Consider the following 23,241-nt stretch of genomic DNA (forward strand, 5'->3'; position numbering starts at 1 on the left):
AACAAAACCACGCCCAGACTGGTTTCGTGGCCCCATCCCAGCCTGGTGCCAGCTGGACTTAATGCCGCCTGCACAGGGCCAGCCTGTGGGCGAGTGGAAGAGGTCAGGCTCCAGCGCTCGTCTGGCTGTGCAGGAAGCCAGCGAGCCCACTGGAAGCATGAGACAGGAGCTATCAGAAGAGGTCCGGTCACTCGGCTTTGACATGAAGAGAGTTATTGTTCGTGACTTGGGTCTAAGTCCTCCAGGCCTGCTAAACTTGGGTCTGCTGACAGGACTGCAGCGAGCTCAGTGACTGCAGAGCTCTTCCCTTCCCCCTACCCTACTGTGCCATGAGAAGCTCCTCCTCTTCCAAGGCTTGCCTGTCCCCTGGAAGTGTTTGTTTTTACTTATTCAGCAGCAAATTGCTTCTGGTGGCAGTGGTTGCTTCCTTCCTCTGATACCTGAATGCAGAAGCAACACAAGGCTTCAAACAGGACCTGTATAAAACGCAGCAATACTCTCAGAAATGGCCACAAACCCTTTTGGAATAAGGAAATACAGGGGAACTATGAAGGCTTTTAGTGATTTTAGTCAGCAGAGCTAACAGTTTATTTTTGTATTCATTCACTTATGTATAACTATGATTATACATATATATGCAATTATATATAGCTATATATAAGTATATAATTAGCACTCAAAAGAAAAGAAAATTAAGATGTCTTGAAGATGCTCCAAAGGAAAAAATAAAAAAACAAACAAAAAAAATCTGTTCTTTTCTGGGGGTGGACCAGACAGGTAAATTATTTTTCTAATTTAAGCGTCAGCAGATTATAACCAAGTAATCCTGAGCCACTGGGCCTTGTAGTCAGTTTCATTTGGTCTTTCAGTAAGGAAAGCCTTAAGGATAATGCCATTTTATTTTTTTTTTTTCTGGACTCTTTTCTCATCATTTTGAACAATTCTTCAAGCTTTTTGTGTGAGGTCAATAACTGAGGCAGAATTCAGACTGCTTTCTTAGCTGGCAGTCCCACAAAACCTGAGCAACATACTTTGCCTATTGCCTTCCTTCTGTTCATTTTTGGTGACTTCTGCTCTTCCCCCATGGGACAACTGTCTTGTCCCTGAAGATCTTTGTAAAGGAGCTTTGCCCTAGGATGAAAATGTGAGGGAAAGGGAAAAAAGAACAGAAAGAGAGAGCTGAAGTGAATGTATTGTTAAGTTTGCCTATGGCTAATAATTAAGAGTGACAAATTATAGACAAATCTGGGTGCTTTTGCAACATGCTGGGTAATGAGGAAGAATACCAGAGGTGAAATCTTAGGGATGTTCTTCAGGTTTCTTGTTTAAAGACAGGCTCAGACCTCTGGAGGGTTCAAGGCTAGCTGTCTAGAACAAGCCCGTTCCCCTTGAATTATACGGGGCTTTTGGCGAGAGCTGATTTATGGCTGCATGGTGCGTCTGGAGGTCTACAGCTGGCAAAGGAGGAAAGCCAGCTGGTGGGGCTGAGAGCTCCGAGCCGTGAGAGCTTCCAGTTTTTATCTGCAGCTTGCAGACCACTCCGAGACCCTCTCGTTGCGGCATCCTCATCACGATATTCAGGCAGGGCTGTGTAGCACATGGCCGAGGACGACTGCCTCTGGATGCAAGGAGCCTGGTCTGCCCGCAGACTGCCACCAGCAGCGAGCACTCGTGTTTGACATTCAGTGGCACTTTTGTAAAGGCAGACAGCCCCTGGGCAGCCCGAATGCAACTGCAGGATATCCCCCTGCTTTGCCCCCCAAACAGACGGTGTTTGTGTGCAGCAGGTGATGGCCAGAGAGATGATTTCACTCCGCTTGAAACCGTAGCTGAAGGGACGGCCAGAAGTGAGATTGGGCATTTCCAGCCCTCTGTTGAGAGAAGCTGGTGTGTTTCTGCCTCAGGGGGTTTGTTGCTACTGAACAGCAGGGCCCGTTCTGTATTAATGTACAAAACAACAAAGCCGTGTCCGTAAAACATGAAAAATTCCAGTCGTGCACAGGATCGAGGCTGATCTTAGCAGAATCTCTGCCATGCAGCCCAAACCCTCTTGGCTGCAAATTGTTTCAAGCTTCTCGCTCCCCAGGAAGTTGGTGCTGTCATCTCAAACAGGCTGGATGCATTTTTTCCTAATTTTTGGGGGCTGTTCTAGGTAATGAAGTGTCTGAAGGGACTGAAGTGCTGTTATTTTGTCAGTGTGCACCAGAACTTCCCTGCTTTCACCCGGTCTGTGCTGTGGCCTTTTCCGCTGCATCTGTGGCAGTCGTTTGTTCCTGCTGTAGCTCTGCAATCAGTGGATTAACGAGCTTCGTCTCGGCAAGAGAAAATGTCCACTTCCTCCCTGCTGTTAGCAGTGGGGGAAAACCAGGGCACCCAAGGACATGCTTGACTTGTGGCTGGTGAATGTTATCTCCATGTGCCACGGGGTGCAGGAGGTGCGAGCCTGGCACAGGCTTGGCAGTCCCTTGCTGGGCTCTGGCTCCTGCCAAGGCAGCAACAGAGGGGAAGTGTTTAAAAAGAAAAAAAAAAAAAAAAAAAAAAATATATATATATATATATATATATGTATATATGTATATGTATAAAGCCTTTGTTTTTAGCATTTGTTCTGAGATAAGAAGGTTGTTTGGAAAGTCTCACTGCAGACAGCAGTCCTTGCCACCCATCTCCTGAATCATGCTCCTGGACTATTTTCTCCATACTTGGCTGAAACCCAGTATTTTGAGGGGAAAAAAAAAAAAAAAAAGTTCATCACTACACACCTGAGTTTGGTCAGGTTGACTAAATCCTCTTAAAATCGTTGAGACTCAGACTCTTTAATGGAGGATAATCCCTGCTTCTGCAAACAACACCAAATAGCCCGTGATGAGCATCCCTGGCTCCATCCCCTCAGGTATTTATGTACATGGATACGATCCTCTTCAACCTTCAGGCTGAACAGACCTTCAGAGGCCTTCAACCTCTCTTCTAAAGCTCTGTGGTTCTCATTTGTACAGGTTGGTTGCATAGTTTGTCTACCAGTGGTGTTTCTTTAACCTGCTGACCTGCGCAAGCTCTCCCAGGCAGCTGTTTAAGGAATCTGAGGGCTTGGGCTCTTGCTTTTCCAGCTTCTGCTGTTGAGAACCAGGACTGAAAGGACACCCGTGACACCCAGACTTCAAATAAAACCACGTTCGTTTCAGGAGTGCCACACAGACAGCTGGGTCCGTGCTGCCTGCTACAGAGCAGAGTTGCATTCAGCTGTAGGACAGCACCCGGGGCTCTCTCTGGGTATTCAAATCACGGGTCTGAAATAATTTCACTTCAGCACAAGTGGGGGAAAGCTTCCCACCACCCCGAACCAAAAATTGTCTCCTTCTTGGTCTGAGAAGGAAACAATGCAAATGAGGTGATGGTTGCACTCATCAGCCGTGAGCCACTCCTGAAATAACTGGGTGAAAAAAGAAACAGAGTGTGTTTTGTGCAACCCCAGCGTACCCACCCGGGCACAGGTTCTGCGTCAGTTTGTTGCATTTTGGGCAAGAATCACTGTTTTGGGGGGTGAGGGAACTGAGGCGCTGCCCTCAGCACTGAGCACGCCTCTCTTTGCCCCTCTCCCTCCCTTTGCCTCTCCAACCTTCCCCCTGCCACCACCTTCCTCCTCTGGCCTCCGGGAATTCAAGCTGTGCATTGGATTAGGTTTAGGTTTCAGCCACCTAAGCAGCATTAACCACTAGAATATTGTACCTGTATGCAATATATTCACTTTCAAGCTAAATGTATTGACTTTCATATTTTTGACTTTCAACTCCTTTTTTTCCCCTCATTTTTTTTGTATGCAATTTTAAATTACATGCTTGTTGGTGCATATGTTTGTGAATATAACTAGGAACAACAGAAAACGTGCCGTTAATAAACCTTCTCCCCTTTATTTTCTAATAAATATATAATGTGGCTACTTAAGTAAATGAAGAATGTTTTTGATTTGTGTGCTTGCCTGTCTACTGTCTGGGGCTATTTACATTCCCACTTGCCAGAAAGACCGATTGTTCAAACACCGTTTTTCTTGCGGTGCTGCACCAGACATCACAGGAATAGAGGCACGCTGAGGTCTTAGCCTTGATTCCTTCCTTAGCCTGGATTCCTCTGCTGCTTTCCTTGTTCCTGTGCAAAAGAGAGGAGAAACCTGTAACATGGTGATTGTTTGCAGTCTGGTGTCCCCTTCACCTCTTTGTTCCGTTTTTTTTCTTTTGTTTGTTTTTTGTTTTCTTTTTTTTTGTTGTTGTTGTTGTTTGTTTGTTTGTTTTGTTTTGTTTTTTTGGGCTCTTGACACCAACCTGTGGCAATTCCCCAAGGCAATGCCTGTGGCAGGGTGCACCCAAAATCAGCTGCCTGCTCTCCAAGTATCCAAGCGACAGGAGGAGGCTGGAGGAGCAAGTCTGCCTGCTCATGGTCCTTCTTTTGTCACCTTCCTTCTCTTGGAGGGCTGTCCCGTGAGGCCAGGCAGGGGAGAGGCATGTCCTCGCCTCTCAGCAAGCGAAGCTGTGGTGTGTGCAGCCTTTGCCACGTCTGGTTCATTTCAGAGAAGTCGCAGCAGCGCTGGATGCTCAGTCCCACAGGCTGGATGCCACAGAGATCTGTTTTGCTATTTTGTTTTTGAAAGGGGAAGAAGGTAATACCACCGCCAGAAAATGGGTTTTTTGGAAACTTTTTTGCAGGGACTGAGGTTTGTGGCAGCGACGCGAGACCTAACAACGTGCCATTTAGGGGAAGTCCACTGACAGCACCCTGCAGCCCCTGCTCAGCTGCTCTGGCGTGCATGCTGCTCACCTCCTCCTTGCAGTCTGTGCTGGAAACAGCGGTGCTCAGCAGCATTAACCCAACCCCCATGGAGGCCACACAGCTGCCTCCTTGGTGCCCCCTTCCTCCAGGGTCTGCACGTCCCCAGAGACATGCCAGGAGCCTTCCACACCTCTGCTGGGGAGGATGCTCACACCATCCCAGCCTGATGCTCCTGTCAACACCACGCTGGTAGGGATGCTGGTGGCATCCCCTTGCCAGGTGCTCGGACATATTCCTATCCCTTCCATGCATTGATGTCTGCCTGTGCATTATGGCCATGGAAAACCTTGCCATGCTTTTGTAGGTAGTGAAATTTCCTGGTGGTGCAACCGTAATAATGTTGGTGCCTCGAGAGGGCTTAGTGCACAAATATGGTGTTCGTGTTTTTATCTGCATGTTGAAGTGCAGAGGGGGGTTTGCTGGTTCCTGAGAGAGGAAATACCTCAGCCTCCTTGTGGTTTTTCTTCCCAGGATTTCTTCCTATGAAGTAATGAGTACCCCTAAAATCCACTGCGGCGAGTAATCTAACAAATGGTTTCACTTAAGAAGAGAAACAAAAGCATGCTTATTTTGGAAAGGAGTTGGTAAGGCTGCTGTTCTCCAGAAGTCTGGAAATCCCCTATTTCCCTCCCCTCCCTCCTAAGGTCCAAGTGTATGGGCAGGACTTAGGATAATACACATAGTCAAAACTTTGACCTAAAAAAAAAAGTGGAGAAAATTGCATCTCCAGAAACTCAACCACCTTTTGGAGCTACCGAGAGCCTTTGCTGCTCTTTCATGGTTTTGGTTGCGTATAAAATGCCAGGGTTTGGGGAAGCATACAGATTAGGCAGTGTCTGGTAAATGCAGTCAGTGCAAGCTGGTGGTCACCCGGCCTGCTTCTTGCATCTGCCTGGTGTGCTCAGATGTGCACCTAGATTTTAGGGTGCCCATCACCAGCCTGGGAGCAGGACCCAGCTTGGCAGGCTGAGAAGTGTGTTCTGCAGGAGCTGCCTACTGGGCTGACTGCTTTTCTCTGGATTTTGGCTGTCTCTCTGCTTTCTGTGTCGTAATGTTTATTCTGAACGGTAAGACCATTTCAGGCCATCCAGCAGGTTAACAACTTAAAATTCTGGAGGGAATATGCTCCCTGTGCAAAGCTGAGCCTGTCTATTTATATAAACACCTCTCTTCAGGTATTTTATTATTAGGTACTTTTAGCACAGATAAAGCACTCTTCACATCAAATGTGTCTCTAAAAAGAGCTTTGTCTCTTCTCAGTGCTTCAGAGCACCTGGAGGTGTATGTTCCCCTGCACCAGTGTGAAGGGTGCAGGAGCCCACAGGGCTGTGCAGGCAAACATCTGGTGTGGGACAACAAGCTCCTGTGCAAAGCAACCACAGAGGTGCTGTCCCCCGATGGTCCCGTAACCTCAGCAGAGGAAGGGGTAGAAGTTTCAGTTGTATTTTCTTTTCTTGTTTGCAAGGGCTTGAGGAACAGAGCTAGCTGAGTGATGGTGCCTACCCATTGTCTTACCATGGACAACCCCAGCCTGGGGAGACTGCCCCAAGGCAGGGCAGTGCACAGCAGTTATCCTCCCACCTACCTGAAGAAGAGACATGTTCTCTGCTTATTTTTCCCCCATGCCATGCATGCTGTGTGAATCCTGCTGCACCACCATGCCAGGCCCAGTGGATGGTGGCTGCCCAGCTCCCAGGGTCCCTGAGCTGCTTGTCACCTTTGGACTGCCATTTGTGTCCCCTTCAGCATTTGTACCCCTTTCAGGTTTGTCTCCATGCTGACTGCTCACATACCTGTCTTTTAACAGGGTATTAAAAAATAAAAATATAAAAAAAAAAGAGTTTGGAAGGGTGAAAATTGATCATTTTCATATGGTCACATGCTCAGAGGCATAAAGGGATAATTGTGCTCCTTGGTGAAGGTAAGGGAGTTTTTGCATTTTGACAAACTTTGGCACAGGTTTGACAAACACATTGGCAAAGGTTCCTCCTGGTGTGAGGAATTTCATCCTGGGAAGAACATGAAGGGGGACACCAGCAGTGTTTTTTTCTCCTGGCATGCACTTCCCCACAACTGGGACTGTGTCGTGGTCTTCCTTCCATAGCAATTGGAGTAAGGCTGAAGAACAGATACATATTCACGGTGTATTTGCTTGTCTGATATCCTAAAATACACCTGAAATGGAGAATTTTTGTGGGATGGAGGAAATTGTAGCCCATTACACAAGAGGAGCAGCTTGGCTTACAGGAGGCTGAGGGGGGACTTCACTGGTCTCTACAGCTTCCTGAAAGGAGGTTGCAGAAGGAGGTGTAGGCCTTTTCTCAGGTGGCAAGGGATGTGAGGAAATGGACTCAAGTTAAAACAGGGGCGCTTTAGATTGGGATTTAGGAAGAATTTCTTCATGGAGAAGGTGGTCAAGCATTGGAAGATGCTGCCCAGGGAAGTGGCGTAGTGCCAGGCCTTTCCAGTGGCCAGCACAGAGCACACTCTGAGCCAGAGAGTATCTGAAAGGAAAAGCAGGCTTGTTCTTCCTTCCGTACACTTTACAGGTGCTCCACAAATGCAGCCCCCAGCTCTTGAAGAGGTCCTGCAGCTGAGGGAGATGTTATTTCCATGGTGAGCAGCTGCCCTGATGCAGCAGCAGCAGGTGCAGGCCTCACCTGCTCAGGCCTAATCAGTTTGCACCAACCCAGCTGGCTTCAATTCACTTTATGGACACCAGTCCCATGTCCTCCAGGACGGGGCTTTCAGGGAAAGTTAGCCGTCCCTACAGCAGCTGGCATCCTGAGCATGCAGGAGTCATCCTGTGGAGATGCCTTCAGGTCTGGGCCTTCTCTGCCGAAACCAGCTCTGATGTTTCTTGGGAGGCGCCAACAAGCTGACTGCTCCAAATTCAGCATAAACCAAGGTCTGTGCTTGTGTTGAATCCATGTGGATTTAGGGAAGCTTTAAGTCTGTTTCACAATGTCAGTTCAGGAGTTTTGCCCTGGTTTCATTGCGTGTTTTTTTCAGTTACGCCATTTCTTAATCTACGGAGACCTGGAAAAAGAGCAGGGCTGAGATCTTCTGTGAAGAGAAGCCAAAGGGCAAAACAGTGCCTGTGAAATCTGTCAACGTGGTGCACACAAGGCTGTGGGCAGTGCAATCCCCCTGGAAGGAAAAGCCAACATAAATTCCATATTTTATGGCTAAAATGGCCTCTATTTGCAGTTCTGCCCCCATGACCATGGTTTGAACGACTGCTTTCTCTGATTCAAGAACAACTGCTTTGTGTAAGCAAAATGAACCCGTTTTCACTGTGATCCTTCACAGTCCCTCACACTTGTGCTGGATGAGCTTGCACCAGAAAAAAACAATATTAATAAGGATAAGGATAAGAATAAAGAAGAGTCTCACAGTGAATCCTATGTGGGCTGCCTGCTGAGCCCCATCTTGCCTGTCTCATTGTGCTGGCAGGAGGCCACCACCAAGGGCAGGAACAGCAGAGCCTCCGGGCCAAGGCTGGGCTCTGCCAGTGGGGTTGGTGGGTGTCAGCCCTCAGTGGTGGGCTGGCATGGGCAGGACCCTGGCCGAGGGTGCGAGCCGTGGCATGGGAGCGTGCCCTGGTGTAGCTCTGGGTGGCAACGCTTCTGTGGGGTTCACACCACACCACACCAACCATAGAAGTTGTTTTGAGCTTCATAGTTAGAAGAATAGCGTCAATGTGGGTTTGGTGGTTCACAGCAAGCACCTGGAGAAGGCATCTTCAGATCTTTGACCTGCAGTGGCGTGGGGAGGCATGCATACATACATGTCTCTATGTACGCCTGTATATGTGCAGTTTAGTTCAGGGGGCATAGTACTTCCTCCAAGTCTTCCTCTCAGCTGAAATATCTGATTTAGAGGGCTTGCTTGTGTCTTGGCCAGAGAAAGGCAGAAACACTCAACCTGCTCCTTTCTTTGGCTTGCATGGTGGAAATTGGGGTGGGAGGTAGCTTAAAGGATGGGAAATGAGCACTTGCAGAGTGGGAAATGAGCACTTGCAGAACATAAAAGCAAGAACATAAAAGAGCATGAAGGCACGTCTGGTTTTGTTTTTATTCACTCCAGTTCTCTGACGCTTTCATATTACTGGGTTTAGCCTTGCTGCACAAAACACCTGTGATGCTAGTAGGATCCAGCCCACCAATACTCCAGATTGTGGAGTTGTATTCCTGTGGATTTTATGGCTCCTTAATATCCTGCTTTCCTTTATTTCTTCTCTATTTTAGACTTCCAGGGTGTATCTGTGGTAACAAGGAAACATGACAGCTGGGTCTGGTACTATACAAAAAGAATTAGCACTAGACAGCTGGTTTGGGGTTTGCAAAGAGGATCTGAAAGGGAGAAAGTTGGTGCATAAAGGGGGAAAAGGGGAAAAAAAAAAAAAAGGTTGAACTAGATGGGGTGGATAGGAAATTTGCAGCAAACAGAATCGGCAATGGGATGCTCAGTGTAGCTGAACTTCATTAGCTGAGCAGCCAAGGACTTGCTGGGTGTTGTGTTTTGGTACAAGAAGGAGGATTTACCCTTGAGATCCATTGCTCTGGATACATAGGCTTGATGACCTTAAAACTCAAAGTGGGTGTTGATTCATCGTGTGCTTGCGACAGGAGGGATGACAGAATTGTCATATCATGTTTGCACAGGCTTTCCTTATTACCACGATTAGATTGCACAACCATAGAGATTCATGCACTTTGTGGTTCAATTAATCTCTATCTTTACCTTAAAGTCCTGAGCTCTGACATGACTGAGCAAGGACAGCAGCTGCCCCCTGGCAATTTTTATTCCTGGAGCTGCCTCCTCCAACCTCTGGTGAGACTCCAGCAGAGACTGTCACCAGAGCCTTTTCCAGCACTGGGGGTGCTCGTATCACCACAGGCTTTGCTTCTGGGCTGGCAGGGGCATTTGTCTTTTCTGTGCTTCGGTTTTCCTCTGCTCCCTGAGGTGCACCTCCACCATTCATCTCATAACAAATTTTGGCAGACCCCCACAGAGGGCACTCACACAGAATCACAGAATCACAGAATTTCTAGGTTTGAAGAGACCTCAAGATCATCGAGTCCACTCAAGGTATCAGCTGCTGTAACTCTTCCTGGCCAGAGAGAAGTTTCTCTGCTATGGTGCCACCACATCCTTCCACACCCCGAAGGCAAGCTAAGGTCCCTGGTGACATTTTCCGTCTTCAGGGTAGAGAGGACTGGACCAGGACCATGTCTGCCCCTGGGTGTGCCATACTTCTTCTGCCCATCTATCAAGGAAAAGTCATGCCTCCCAGGACAACCTGAGGTTGCTGCAGCCTCTACTTCAATCCTTTGTAGCCTTTGGACACTTGGGCTGCACTGTGGTGTGGTTTACCCACACGATTTGACAGTAACGCTGGGTAGCATAAGCCAAAGTCCATGGCATAGCAGGTCTGTGTGGTTCTGGAAATCAGGTCCATTTAGAGGTGTGTTTGGTTCAGGAGCCCCATTTAAAATAAAGCCTGTTTCAGATCGTACGTAGCCACAGTGAGAAATCTGTTTCTCTCCGGCAGTTCTCTCAACAATATCCGTTTTATGACACCATGTACATAATTTAATCAATGCAGTTTACACAAAATCTTCTTAACTTAGCCATTACTTTGGGTGTAATTCTCTTCAACTGACTATTTCTTCTGCATGTTTTCTGGTGTCTCTTATGACTCCAGCCTGTGTCAGAGTAAAAGCTCTGAGATCTATGTTATCTATCCATCTGTCTATCTATTTATATATCTATTCCATTTATCAATTTGTTTCTGTCCTCTAGCTTCTTTCCCTAGCCATTGTAGGACAGAGCAAAAGATATCTCCATTTACAATCACCTTAAAAAAAAAAAAAAAAAAAAAAAAAAAAAAGACTAGTAAAAACAATAAGGAAGAAGGAAGAAGACAATAGAGAGATAAGTTTTAGCCATTAGAAAACTTTCATACAGGAAAGCTATGTCGGGAATCAGAGATTTTTTCATCCCCAACACTCTAAACTGATTTGGTTTGTTTGTTTTAATGTTTTCAGTGAAAAAAAAGTGTACAGAAAGCAGTACATGTCTCTGGTTCTGAAATACATTTTTCTGTCAATGAGACACTCCTCATTAAAAGCCCCTTCTTCTCCTTTATGCGACAGTGGCATCAGCACATCTCACTGCCACACGTGTGGCTGCATTTGGTACAGCTGGGAAAGGTCATTCTCGTTCACACAAAGGGACAAGGTTTAGGTTTTATCTGCCCACACCTATTGCAGTTCAGAGGAAAATCACTTTTTATTTTACTTTCAGCTGGTGGAAAGTCTGAGTCTAATTTCCACCAGGCAATCTCAGCCTTTCCATAACAACTGATCAGCTAAATCATGGACTTTCAAACCCTTGCCACAGCCCCATAAGGGCTGTGCTGCAAGGAGTGACAAATGATGGGCAATTAATGGAAACCTGAGCACGCTGGCCTAGCCTGCTGAGGCAACCAAGCCACTGCTGTTGTGGGAGAGGACCCTCAGCCCTGTGCAGTGCATGTGGGAGGTGAGCACCATGGGGAGCAGAAAGAGAAGGAGACGAGACACCACACAGGACAACAACCAGCACTGGAGATCACATCCATCAGAGGCTGGTCCCATAGAGAGAGCTTCTCAGGTGACAGGACCAGCCTCTGATGGGTGACAAGGGGCTGTCACCCACACCTTGCCAGCTGCCAGCATCTGCCCCACCACCAGCCTGGACAGAGGCCTCCAGGAGCCCAGAAGCAAAGGCTGTCAGCAAGGAGGATCCTCTGCCCTTGCAGGAACGGGCACCTGCATTTGTTAATTACCTAGCTCTGGCCTGGGAAATGTGAGGGTCCTTGCATTTCAGGTGGTGTGGCAATTCCATGAGCATCCCATGGGTTGTGGCCTGCATGTGGAGGGATAGCAGTATCCCCTTATAGTCAATAAGCAAAACCATGAGAGCATGCCATGCTGTAAGTGATACGATTGCAGTAAATATTGCATGAAGATGTTTGCTGGAGTCTCTGGAGGGAGGCTGCTTAGTGGAAATCAAAATGCAAAACCAAAATAGCCTTCTGCATCATGAATAGGGATCTCATGCATCATTTGGGTCATGAATCCAGGCTATAAAGCTGAAGCAATGTCTTCTGAGGTGCTGTAAGATAAAAGCATCTAAGCTTCAGAGAGCTCTCAAGAATGATTTGATGAAAAGGATAATAAGAGACAATCAGCAGCCTGAACCTGGCAGAATTTTACCTCACCTCTTGTGACACCAAACCCGCAGGAAGAGAAATTCTGTTTTTCCTGAGCCTGGGATATCTTAAACCTTCTTTTGGGCCTGCAGGTGACCTGCTCCAAGCCCACCTTCTGCTCAGACAGCATTTCTTCCCAACTCTTCTTCCTCTCATCTGCCTCCAGATGGACCTGAACTGTCCCAGAGATGGACAGGGACCACTACAAAATGAAATACCACCAGGGTTTTGAAAATGCACCCGAATCTTCAGCTTTGGATCTCTGGAAGAGAGCTGCTAGACCAAACCTAAAAGGGAAAGAAAGACTCTGACAGCTGCGGTGGCTATGTGAGTTGTAAGATTTTCCTGTTGGGCTGTTCTGGACCTCAGGCATCTCCTGCAGTTGTTGTCCAACACTCATCTTCCCTGCACGGTAATGTCTGCTTTTTCCAGGATGCCCCATGAGCTTGGAGAATCACTGGTGGGCAGACCTTACTGCATCTGCAGCAGGCATAACCTTGCACTCCTCTGGAGAAAGATTTCTTCTCATTCTCCTCTGTTTCTCCAATCCCTAGATCCTGTTGTTTTAATTTTTCCCATTTTTGGACCCACCAAAGCATACTTCATTCTGCCAATCTCCTCTTCCACTGCTGCTTTTCCACAGTATCCTTTTAACATGATGAGTTTTGGAGGCCCGGTACGTCTTTCCTTCACAGCACTCCAAGGCTTTGTTATTGTGCTTGGTTCTCAACTTAAAGGTACTTTCATTGCCATGGTAATACTTTCACTAATAAGAATGGCCATGCAAGGAGCATAGCATGGCCCTGGACCCTGCACAAGCTGTCGACAACAGATCACACTCCCTGCTGTTTCTGAGACTGCATACAAGAATGAAGTAAGTTAATTGACAGCTTTTATGGGAAATTGCTGAGCACAGGCCCAGCTGCCATAAATACCAGAGTACACACTCTCAGCCCATGATAAGAACAATGCTGTGCAATGTCCTTTTACTACAGACCAAGCTAATAACACGTTATCTCACTTTTACATCAAATAAATGGGTGCACACAGACAGCTACTGTGCTGCAGCACAGTCCCACCTGGCTTTCAGTCTAAACCACTGCTCTCTAGAGAGCTGCAGCGCAGGATCTACCTGCCTTTTGCTTGGGGCTGCAGTAGGAATTACCAAGAATAAGGATGAAGGGAAAGCTTTGCGCTTATCCTGGTCACACTGGCATTACTTACAAGCAGCTTTGCAGTTAGGAGTATTTGTAGTCTAACATTAAATGTGGCTTCAGATCAGTTGCTGCTGCTGTATTGCAGAGGATGTCCCTGCCCGACAGGCAGCAGGACATCCTGCAGTGCTATTTCTCTGCTCTTTGATACCTTAAATTCACTTTACTGACCTGACACCTCCCCATGCCAGGGTGTCTGTAAATCAGGGAAAAGGTCTCAGATGAGCTGGAGAACTGCCTTTTGTCTTCATTTCCAAGACAAAAAGAGGAGAACTCCTTACCCAGACCACCTCTCAGGGGGTTGGCCTCCTTCCCTGGGCACTGGTGACAGAGCATTGGGGTCACAGGGCAAGAAACATTCACCCAGCAGTGCAGCAAGCACCAGTGATTGACCAGGGAAGGAAGTTGTGAACTATTTATTTATTTAACCTTTGGAGCTGCCTCACTCCCTCTTTTCTTTCTTGATCAGGAAATAGGGCTGGGTCTTGGCAGGGGGGGACTGTAAGAGCAATACTCTTGCCATGGGGCACGCAGAAGATGTGTGCTGAGCAGTAAGGGGCTCCTGGTGGCACATGAGCACATGGCTCTGCAAGAGCCCTGGGCACCAAGGTGCTTGAGCAACATCCACAGATTTCCCCTTGCCTCCCTCTTAGTCAGATGGACCAGTCTCAGTTTTTGTGAGTAAACCTCAGGTGCCATCCCTGTATCCCTGGGAACCAAGATGTGTGTTACGGAAGACAAGTAGTAAAGCAAAAATAAAAATAATAAACATATATATATATATATATATATATTTTTTTTTTTTTTTCTGTGCTGCTTCTTTGTAACTAGCCAACATGCAGTGAAAAGAGAAATCTGGCAAAACACCTCTTTGCTCTTTATCTTTGTGATGGCTCTCGGAGTCTTACCTGTTTGGGAGAAAAATGCAATTCTGTAGTGCGGAAACAGAAAACGCCAAGTGTATGTGCAGGGCCCTGTGGCAGACAGCACATACCAGAGTGCTGATAGCAGGATTTTTGGTGTCCTTTTAGGAAGACAAAACACTTAAAAACAGTCTGAAAGGATCTAAGAAGCTTACATTTCTGCTCTGCAGACTGTACAGCTTGATTTCCCACCACAGAATCACAGAATTGTCGAGGTTAGAAGAGACCTTCAAGATCACCCAGTCCAGCCTAACACGAACAAGTCAACCATCAAACCATATCGCTAAGTTCAACATCTAAACGTCTTTTAAAGACCTCCAGGGATGGTGACTCCACCACTTCCCTGGGCAGCCCGTTCCAATGCCTCACAACCCTCTCGGTAAAGAAGTTCTTCCTAATATCCAACCTAAAACTCCCCTGGCGCAACTTTAGCCCATTCCCCCTCGTCCTGTCACCAGGCACGTGGGAGAACAGACCAACCCCCGCCTTGCTACAGCCTCCTTTGAGGTACCTGTAGAGAGCGATAAGGTTGCCCCTGAGCCTCCTCTTCTCCAGGCTGAACAAGCCCAGCTCCCTCAGCCGCTCCTCGTAGGACTTGTTCTCCAGGCCCCTCACCAGCTTCATCGCCCTTCTCTGGACTCGCTCAAGCACCTCCATGTCCTTCTTGTATCGAGGGACCCAAAAATGAACACAGTACTCGAGGCGCGGCCTCACCAGAGCCGAGTACAGGGGGACGATCACCTCCCTAGTCCTGCTGGTCACACTGTTTCTGATACAAGCCAGGATGCTGTTGGCCTTCTTGGCCACCTGAGCACACTGCTGGCTCATATTCAGCCGACTATCCACCAATACTCCCAGGTCCTTCTCTGCCTGGCAGCTCTTCAACCACTCCTCTCCCAGCCTGTAGCTCTGCTTGGGGTTATTGCAGCCCAGGTGCAGGACCCGGCACTTGGCCTTGTTGAACTTCATGCAGTTGACCTCAGCCCATCGGTGCAGCCTATCCAGATCCTCCTGCAAGAGCCTTCCTCCCCTCAAGCAAATCGACACACGCACCTAACTTGGTGTCATCTGCAAACTTACTGAGGGTGCACTCAATGCCCTCAACCAGATCATCGATAAAGATATTAAAGAGGACCGGCCCCAGCACCGAGCCCTGGGGGACTCCACTAGTGACCGACCTCCAACTGGATTTGACTCCATTCACCACAACTCGTTGGGCCCGGCTATCCAGCCAGTTTCTAACCTAACGAAGCGTGCGCCAGTCCAAGCCACGAGCAGCCAGTTTCTTGAGGAGAATGCTATGGGAGACGGTGTCAAGAGCCTTGCTGAAGTCAAGGCAGACCACATCCACAGCCTTTCCCTCATCCACCAAGCACGTCACTTGGTCATAGAAGGAGATCATGTTCGTCAGGCAGGACCTGCCTTTCATAAACCAATGTTGACTGGGCCTGACCGCCTGCTTGCCCTGCAAGTGCCGCGTGATGACACTCACGACAATGTGCTCCATGAGCTTCCCCAGCACTGAGGTCAAACCGCCAGTCGACTGGGACCTCCCCCGATAGCCAGGACTGCGGATAAACGGTGCTAAGCGGCTTGGCCAGCTCCTCCACCTGTTCTCTCAATACCCTCGGGTGGATCCCATCTGGCCCCATCGACTTGCGCACATCCAAGTGCCGTAGCAGGTCGCCAACGATTTCTTTGTGGATAGTGAGGGCCACATTCTGCTCCCCATCCCCTTCTGCCAGCTCAGGGTACTGGCTATCCAGAGAACAACCAGTATTGCCGCTAAAGACTGAGACAAAGAAGGCATTAAGCACCTCCCCTTTTCCTCATTTCTCATCACAAAGCTTCCCCCTGCATCCAGTAAAGGATGGAGATCCTCCTTAGTCCTCCGTTTGGCGTTGATGTATTTGTATCAACAATATTAGTGATACAGTTTAGTGGAGGACTTGTTAGTGTTAGGTCAGAGGTTGGACTTGATGATCTAGAGGTCTCTTCCAACCTAGAAATTCTGTGATGCTGTGAAATGCCAGGACTTTTCAACTAGGATGGAGAGAGGTTTGACAACTCCATCAGCCAGTTCCCTCAGGACCCTGGGATTCATGTCATCAGGTCCCATAGACCTGTCCCTGCTGAGATCCATCAGGTGGTCTCGAACCTGCTCTTCACTTACAGTGGGTGGGACTTTGATCTCCCAGCCTCCATCTATGGGTTCAGGGCCATGAAAGGCTTGGGAAGCCCGTTTACCAGTGCAGATGGAGGCAAAGAAATTGCTGAGTACCTCAGCCTTCTCCACGACTGTTGTTACCAATCACTCAGCTAGAGAAACCCGTTCCTAGGAGAAGAACTTAGCCACCTCTAATTGCTTACACACTCCTATTTTCAGCCCTCCCTCGGTCTATTTTCACAAATGTTAGAGGTGCACGGTGGCCCTCGGTGACTCCTCCTGTCACCCCAGCGCAGCAGATCGAAGGCAGCTGGGTCCTCTCTTGTGCTCTTCCTCGAGGCTCTGTGCAGAAGGGATGGCGCCTGTGGCACAAGGGCTGGGGGATGGGAAAGAAACACACACACACAACCCCTGAGAATTAGCAACAGAGTGGTTTATTGGCGGGACGTCTTGCAGGTAGGCATGTCCATGGTGCTTGGGGGCTCTGTCGCAAGCTAATGCTTGCGATGGGGCCGGCGCGATGACGAGTAGGGCACTAGGCGGGCACTCTTGCGACGCTCCTTGTGCGCTTGGAGAGTAGAGAGCAAGGACGCGCCGCGGGGGTCCCAGCTCAGTTCTGGTGGAGGTGGATCCACCTCCATCGGCTCCTCCTCGTCTCTTGGGGGATCCGTCTCCATCGGCTCCACAGTGTTGGGCAGAAGGCTAAGCCAGTCCTTGGCTGGGACTGCCCAAACGGGCTGTCGTCCACTTGGCATGTTTTCAGGCCAGGGAGCAGATCCAGGGGCTCGTCCGCTTGCACTCCTTGGTGCAGTGCCTCCGTTGGCTTGATCTTCCTGCGTGCGACCACTGCCGGCATCTGATCTGTGGCCATGGCTGGGTCCTGCACTGGTTTCCCTGGGGTAGGAATGCCTGTGCTCCCCGTGTCTGTCTGCCCGATGATAGTCCTCCGTTTGCCCCGTGCCACTGTGGCGGCTGTGGGAAGGCGCAGGGCCCCCGTCGCTGCGTGGTGGAGGGGATGACCTGTTCCTCGCATCGCTGCGGTGCCAGTGGTACCGCCGGTAGGTGTCTGGGCTTGCTTGATGGACGCGTCTCTGCTCCGTGTGGCTGGCTGGCTGATGTTCCTGCCTTCGCCTTGTGCCATCGTGGCGTGAGCTGGAAGACCCATTCCCCGAGTCGCTGTCTCGTCTAGGGGAAGGGCGACTCACGGCTTGGACTTGCTGGTGTCGGAGCCCATCCTTGCTTGTTCCTGGCTGCACGCGATGCCTTCCATCAGGAGACCTTTCAGGCTGGGGTGCCGAGCCACGGGGTCGTTCACTTGCACGCCAAGGTGCCATGCCACTGGGAGGTGGATTTGCATTTGCGGCTCCAATGCTGCCGTCAGGTTTCTGGCCATGCCTGGATCCTGCACTGTGCTGGGGACTCTGGGCACGCCTCTGCTGCATGTGGCTGTCTGCCCAATGGACGTACCTTTGCCACTTGCCACTGTGGCAGCTCTGGGAAGGCCCAGGCCCCCCGTCGCTGCGTGGTGGAGGGGATGGCCTCTTCCACGCATCGCTGCGGTGCCCGTCGTGACGCTGATAGGAGTCTCTGCTTGCTCCATGGGCACGCCTCTGCTCCGTGTGGCTGCCTGCCCGATGTTCCTGCCTTCGCCCCATCCCGTTGCTCTGTGAATTGGAAGGCCCATGGCCTGAGTCGCTGTCTCGATAAGGGGAGGGACGGCGCACGGCTTGGCCTTGCTGAAGTCTGAGCCTGTCCTTGACGAGTGCTGGCTCTATGTGATGCCTTTTTTCCGTGCACTTTCTCGGCTGGGGTGCTGAGCCATGGCGTTGTTCATTTTCACGCCCAGGTCCCGTCCCACTCTGCACCTCATTTCCATTTCTGGGCCCCACGCTGCCATCTTCTTTCTGGCCATGCTTGGGCCCTACGCTGCTTTGCGCGTTGTTGTTGCTCGCGCGCTCCTGGCGGCGGTCTGGCCGCTGGTCCTGCCGGTTCCTCACGCCGCCATTTGGACTGGAAGAAGGCCCAGGCCCCCTGTCACTGTGTGGCTGGGGGGCTGGCCTGTTCCTCGCATCCTTGTGGTACCCATGGTACCACTTGGGGGTGTCGCTGGGCTGGGTGCCAGAGCTGCCTTGGGCACTGGTGTCTGTCGTGCCGCTGGCTCTCTGCCTCCGCCCATAACTCTCCTCCATCTCCTTCTCCTTCCTAACAGCTGCCTTCGTTGCTGGTGCTCGCTGGGCCTGCAGCGCTGCCCGCTCACACCAACGAGGGCCGCCTCTCGCCTTGCTGCTTTGGCTCTTCCTCCTGCCGCCAATGCCGGCTCTCAGAGGGCCTCGAAGCTCAGCGAGTGGCGGGCCAGCGGCGGGGGTCCGCTTTTATAGGGCCCGCAGCAAGGGCGGGGCAGTGGTGGCCACTGTGACCTCAGGAAGCCTCTGTGATGCAGGGGCCTGTGCGTGGCCAATTTGGGGTGGCTGACGGCCCCTTGTGTGGGGCTGGCTCCCCCGGGCCATTTGGCTTGCCAGAGAGAAAGGCTGCCCCTCGGCCACGGGGATTGCCCTCCACCTCACATCCTGTGCCCTGGGTTTATTTTTCACGCCGCTTTTTATGGAATTTCATTCTATTGTTTACGGAAAACACGGTGCATCTTCAGCCCCAATGCCCATGTGTGCTTTATCCTCTGAGTGAAGAACTTCTTCCTCACATGGCATCTAGTCTAAATGTCCCCTCCATTTCTTCAAAGCCATTATTCCTTGTTCTATCACTACCCTCCCTGATAGAGCCCCTCTCCAGCTTTCTCTTAGGCCACTTTTATGGGTTAGCTTAGGTGGCAGAACTACAGGACCTTGCAAATGGCGGCCTTATCTGCCTTGTTCCACAGGATGTTTTCCAGCTCAGGCTCTAGCCTCTCATCAGTGTAACATGGAATCATAGAGACAGTAGGGTTGGAAAAGACCTCCAAGATCGTCTGGTCCAACCATCACCCCACCTCCAATGTCCCCCACTAAAGCATGTCCCTATGCACCAGGTCCAACTTTTCCTTGCACACCCTCAGCGATAGTGACTCGAGCGCTTCCCTGGGCAGCCCGTCCCACTGCTTGTCTGCTCTTGCTGAGAAGAAATGTCTCCTAATTGTTTTAATTGTTGAAGAGTAGTGCTCTTCGTTCAATTCTTTGTTTAGTCGTTGAAGGGTAGGGGCATGATGTTTCCATTTTTCCAGTGGCAGGGACATTGCGCAAATTCTGCCACTTTTTGCCCAAATTGCCAGTTTTCTCCTCACAAAACTGGCTGCTCATGGCTCCTCCGACGGTTCTCTCAGTACCCTTGGGTGGATCCCATCTGGCCCCATCGACTTGCGCACATCCAAGTGCTGTAGCAGGTTGCCAACCATTTCTTTGTGGATGGTGAGGGCCACATCCTGCTCCCCATCCCCTTCTGCCAGCTCAGGGTACTGGCTATCCAGAGAACAACCGGTATTGCCGCTAAAGACTGAGGCAAAAGAAGGCATTAAGCACTTCATCTTTTTCCTCATCTATTGTAACTAAGTTTCCCTCCACATCCAGTAAAAAGGAAGGAGATTCTCCTTAGTCCTCCTTTTCATGTTGATGTATTTATAAAAACATTTTCTGTTTTCTTTAACAGTAGTAGCCAGATTGAGCTCCAGATGAGCTTTGGCCTTTCTAATTTTGTCCCTGCACATCCTTAAAACATCCTTATAGTCCTCCTGAGTGGCCTGCCCTCTTTTCCAAAGGTCATAAACCCTCTTTTTTTCTCCTAAGCTTAAGCCACAACTCTCTGTTCAGCCAGGCCAGTCTTCTATGCCAGCTCGTCTTTGGGCACGTGGGGACAGACCGCTCCTGAGCCATTAAGATTTCCTTCTTGAGGAGTGCCCAGCCTTCCTGGACTCCTCTGCCCTTTGGAACTGCCTCCCAATGGACTCTGCCAACCAATGTCCTCAGCAGCACAAAGTCGGCCCTCCAGAAGTCCAAGACAGCAGTGTTAGTGGTCTCCCTCCTGGCTTCCCCAAGAATAGTGAACTCCACCATTTCATGGTCACTCTGCCCAAGACAGCTTCCGACAACCACATCCTCCACCAGTCCTTCTCTGTTTGTGAAGAGAAGGTCTAGCGGGGTGCCACCCCTGGCAGGCTCACTAACCAGCTGTGTCAGGAAGCTGTCTTCCACTCTCTCCAGAAACCTCCTAGACTGCTTTCTCTGGGCTGTGTTGTGCTTCCAGGATATGTCAGGGAAGTTGAAGTCCCCCAAGAGTACAAGCACTGAAGATTTCGCAACTTCTGTCAGCTGCCTGTAGAACTCCTCATCCGTCTCTTCATCCTGGTTCGGCGGTCTATAACAGACCCCCACCAGGATGCTTGCCTTGTTGGCCTTCCCGCTGATCCTAACCCAAAGGGACTCAACCTTAACCCATAGGGACTCAACCTTATCATTCCCAGCCTCAAATTCCATGACATCAAAACTCTCTCTGATACAGAGAGCCACACCACCACCCCTCCCGTGCTGCCTGTCCCTTCTGTAGCCAGGCATTGCAGCACTCTAGTCATGAGAGTGGTCCCACCACGTTTCCGTGATGGCAACCAAGTCGTAGCCTGCCTGCTGCACGATGGCTTCCAGCTTCTCCTGTTTGTCACCCATGCTGCGTGCCTTAGTGTAGATGCACTTCAGTTGGGCCATTGCCTTATCCCCTGGCCTAGCCATTGTTACCCTTGGCACATCTCCAACAAGCGTTATTTCAGCCCCATCCCCCTTCTTAACTAGTTTAAAGCCCGCTCAGTGAGCCCTGCCAGCTCCTGGGCTAGGATCCATTTTCCCCTTAGAGATAGGTGGGACCCATCTGCAGCCATCGGGCCGGGTGCCAGGTGGTAAAAAACAAAAACAACAACAAAATTTCTGTGTTGGCATCAGCTTCTGAGCATTGTGTTTATCAAGTGGGCTTTCCAAGTCCTCTCTGTCCCTCTCTTTCATTGCTGCCAGCCTGGACTGTTAAAAGAGGATAATAGTCAGAGGGGCGAACCAGGTTGGGAAGCTTCCTGGCAACGTCCCTGACCCTGGCCCCAGGGAGGCAGCTGACTTCCATATGGGTAGGGTCAGGCTGACAAATAGGTCCCTCTGTTCCCCTGAGAAGGGAATAACTAGAGACAATGGGTTTGTGTACAAACCTGGATAACTAAGCCTTTCCTTTCATTACTACCACAGTGCCCTTTGTGGACACGTGTCCCCAGGGCTGGATCTGATGCAACCCTGCAGTTGTGCAATTCCTCCTTGGCACAGTGCAGGAGAGCCCTGCCTGGAGAAAAGGCTCACCTGAATCATAGTTGGCTTCATGGAAACAGGAATTGCTGCACTTTGGCAATCTCCCTTCCTCCTCATTTCACTGTTTTCTTCAGCTTCAGCATTTTGTGTGTGCCTCTGGACACCCCTCTCGCAAGAAGAGAGCGAGGCACTGAGAATCCAGGACTGCTGCTGGCAGAGCTCATACAGCCTTGTTGATCTGCAGTGCTGGGGTCCCAGGTCACTTTCTGTCTCATTCATGGTGCTCAGGTGGTTTCTTTTGGGTATCATGCTGCAGAAGGCCATGCTGAAGTGTTATCAGAGCGTCTGCAGCATGTGTTGAAGGTAGATGGCACAAGGCTTTGCCACACATCAGCACCTTCTCCCTTTCCCGGTGCTTCAGCAACCATCTTTACAATGTCTGGGGTTTGGGGCATGAAGATGGTGCCTCCTCCTTTACTTTGGGTGCTCTGAGATGAGGGTGAAGCTGCATCCCAGGATGGTGGCTTGCAGACAGCTCTTGTGAAAAGCGTCACCAGCCCAGGTTTGCATGGGGGCTACAGCCCCGGGTGTGCAGTGAAATCCTGCAGCTATGAAATGGCCCTCTAATATAATCCTGAAGGCCTTGGCGATGCTTTTGTTCAGTCTCCTCATCGGGCAAATATTTCTCAACATCTATTGGGAAATTTCAAAGACCTCATCACTGATTTATTGTGCTTCTCTTCTTTTTGTTGGACTATCGCATTGCAGGCTGGTGCGTCGGAGGAGTGGGAGAGGAGTGATGCAGGAGGGGTCACCTGCAGCTTTCAGCAGCAAGGCAGAAATTTACTGGTGTTGTAGCATCCCCAGCAGCTCCAGAGACACTGCTGCAAGAGGTCTGCCACCTCTCCTGCAAGAAAAAGGGTTACTTTACGCAGTAAGGGTTTGGTAGCAGGGGGGTTGTAGAGGTGGTCTCTGTGAGCAGCACCCAGCAGCTGCCCCATGCCAGAGCAGAGCCAGCTCCAGCTGCTCGAAAAGGGACCTGCTGCTGACCAGAGCTGAGACAGTGTGAGATGCTGCTCTGGGAGAGCAGATTGAAGCGATGGAAAAAAAAAACAACCCTGCTGCACAACAGCAGCTGGGAGTGAGAGGAGTGAGGAACAGCCCTGCAGCCCCCATGGGCAGTGCAGCAGGAGGGCAGGAGGTGCTGCAGGCAGGCAGCAGCAGTTCCCCTGCGGGCTGTGCAGGGAGAGGCCCCTGGTGGAGCAGGCTGTCCCCCTGCAGCCCATGGGTCCCACATGGAGCAGATCTCCACGCTGCAGCCCCCCCATGGGTGGAGGAGCCCCCGATGGAGCAGGTGGATGTGGCCTGGAGGAGGCTGCGTCCTATGGAGAGCCCCTGCAGGAGCAGGAGTCTGGGGGGAGCTGCCCCCACCCGTGGGGGACCCGTGCTGAGCAGTTTGCTCCTGGGGGATGGATGGACCCCATGGTATGGAGCCGTGTGGGAGCAGTTCCTGAAGAGCTGCTCTGCTGCCTGTGGGGAGTCCTCACAAGATCATTTCGGAAAGGATGGCATCCTGTGGGAGGCACCCTGT

The 23,241-nt window shown here is 50.3% G+C and overlaps 1 long non-coding RNA gene across 1 annotated transcript; it reads left to right on the top strand.

Moving 5' to 3' along the window:
* The first annotated feature begins 7,236 nt into the window (after nt 1-7,236).
* LOC137848486 (uncharacterized) lies at nt 7,237-9,777 on the top strand. The gene is made up of 2 exons (XR_011091386.1): nt 7,237-7,729; nt 7,834-9,777. It is a non-coding gene; the product is annotated as an uncharacterized lncRNA (long non-coding RNA).
* Nucleotides 9,778-23,241: the final 13,464 nt, after the last annotated feature.

Source organism: Anas acuta, chromosome Z (genome assembly GCF_963932015.1).
Source record: "Anas acuta chromosome Z, bAnaAcu1.1, whole genome shotgun sequence".
Taxonomy (NCBI): Eukaryota; Metazoa; Chordata; class Aves; order Anseriformes; family Anatidae; genus Anas; species Anas acuta.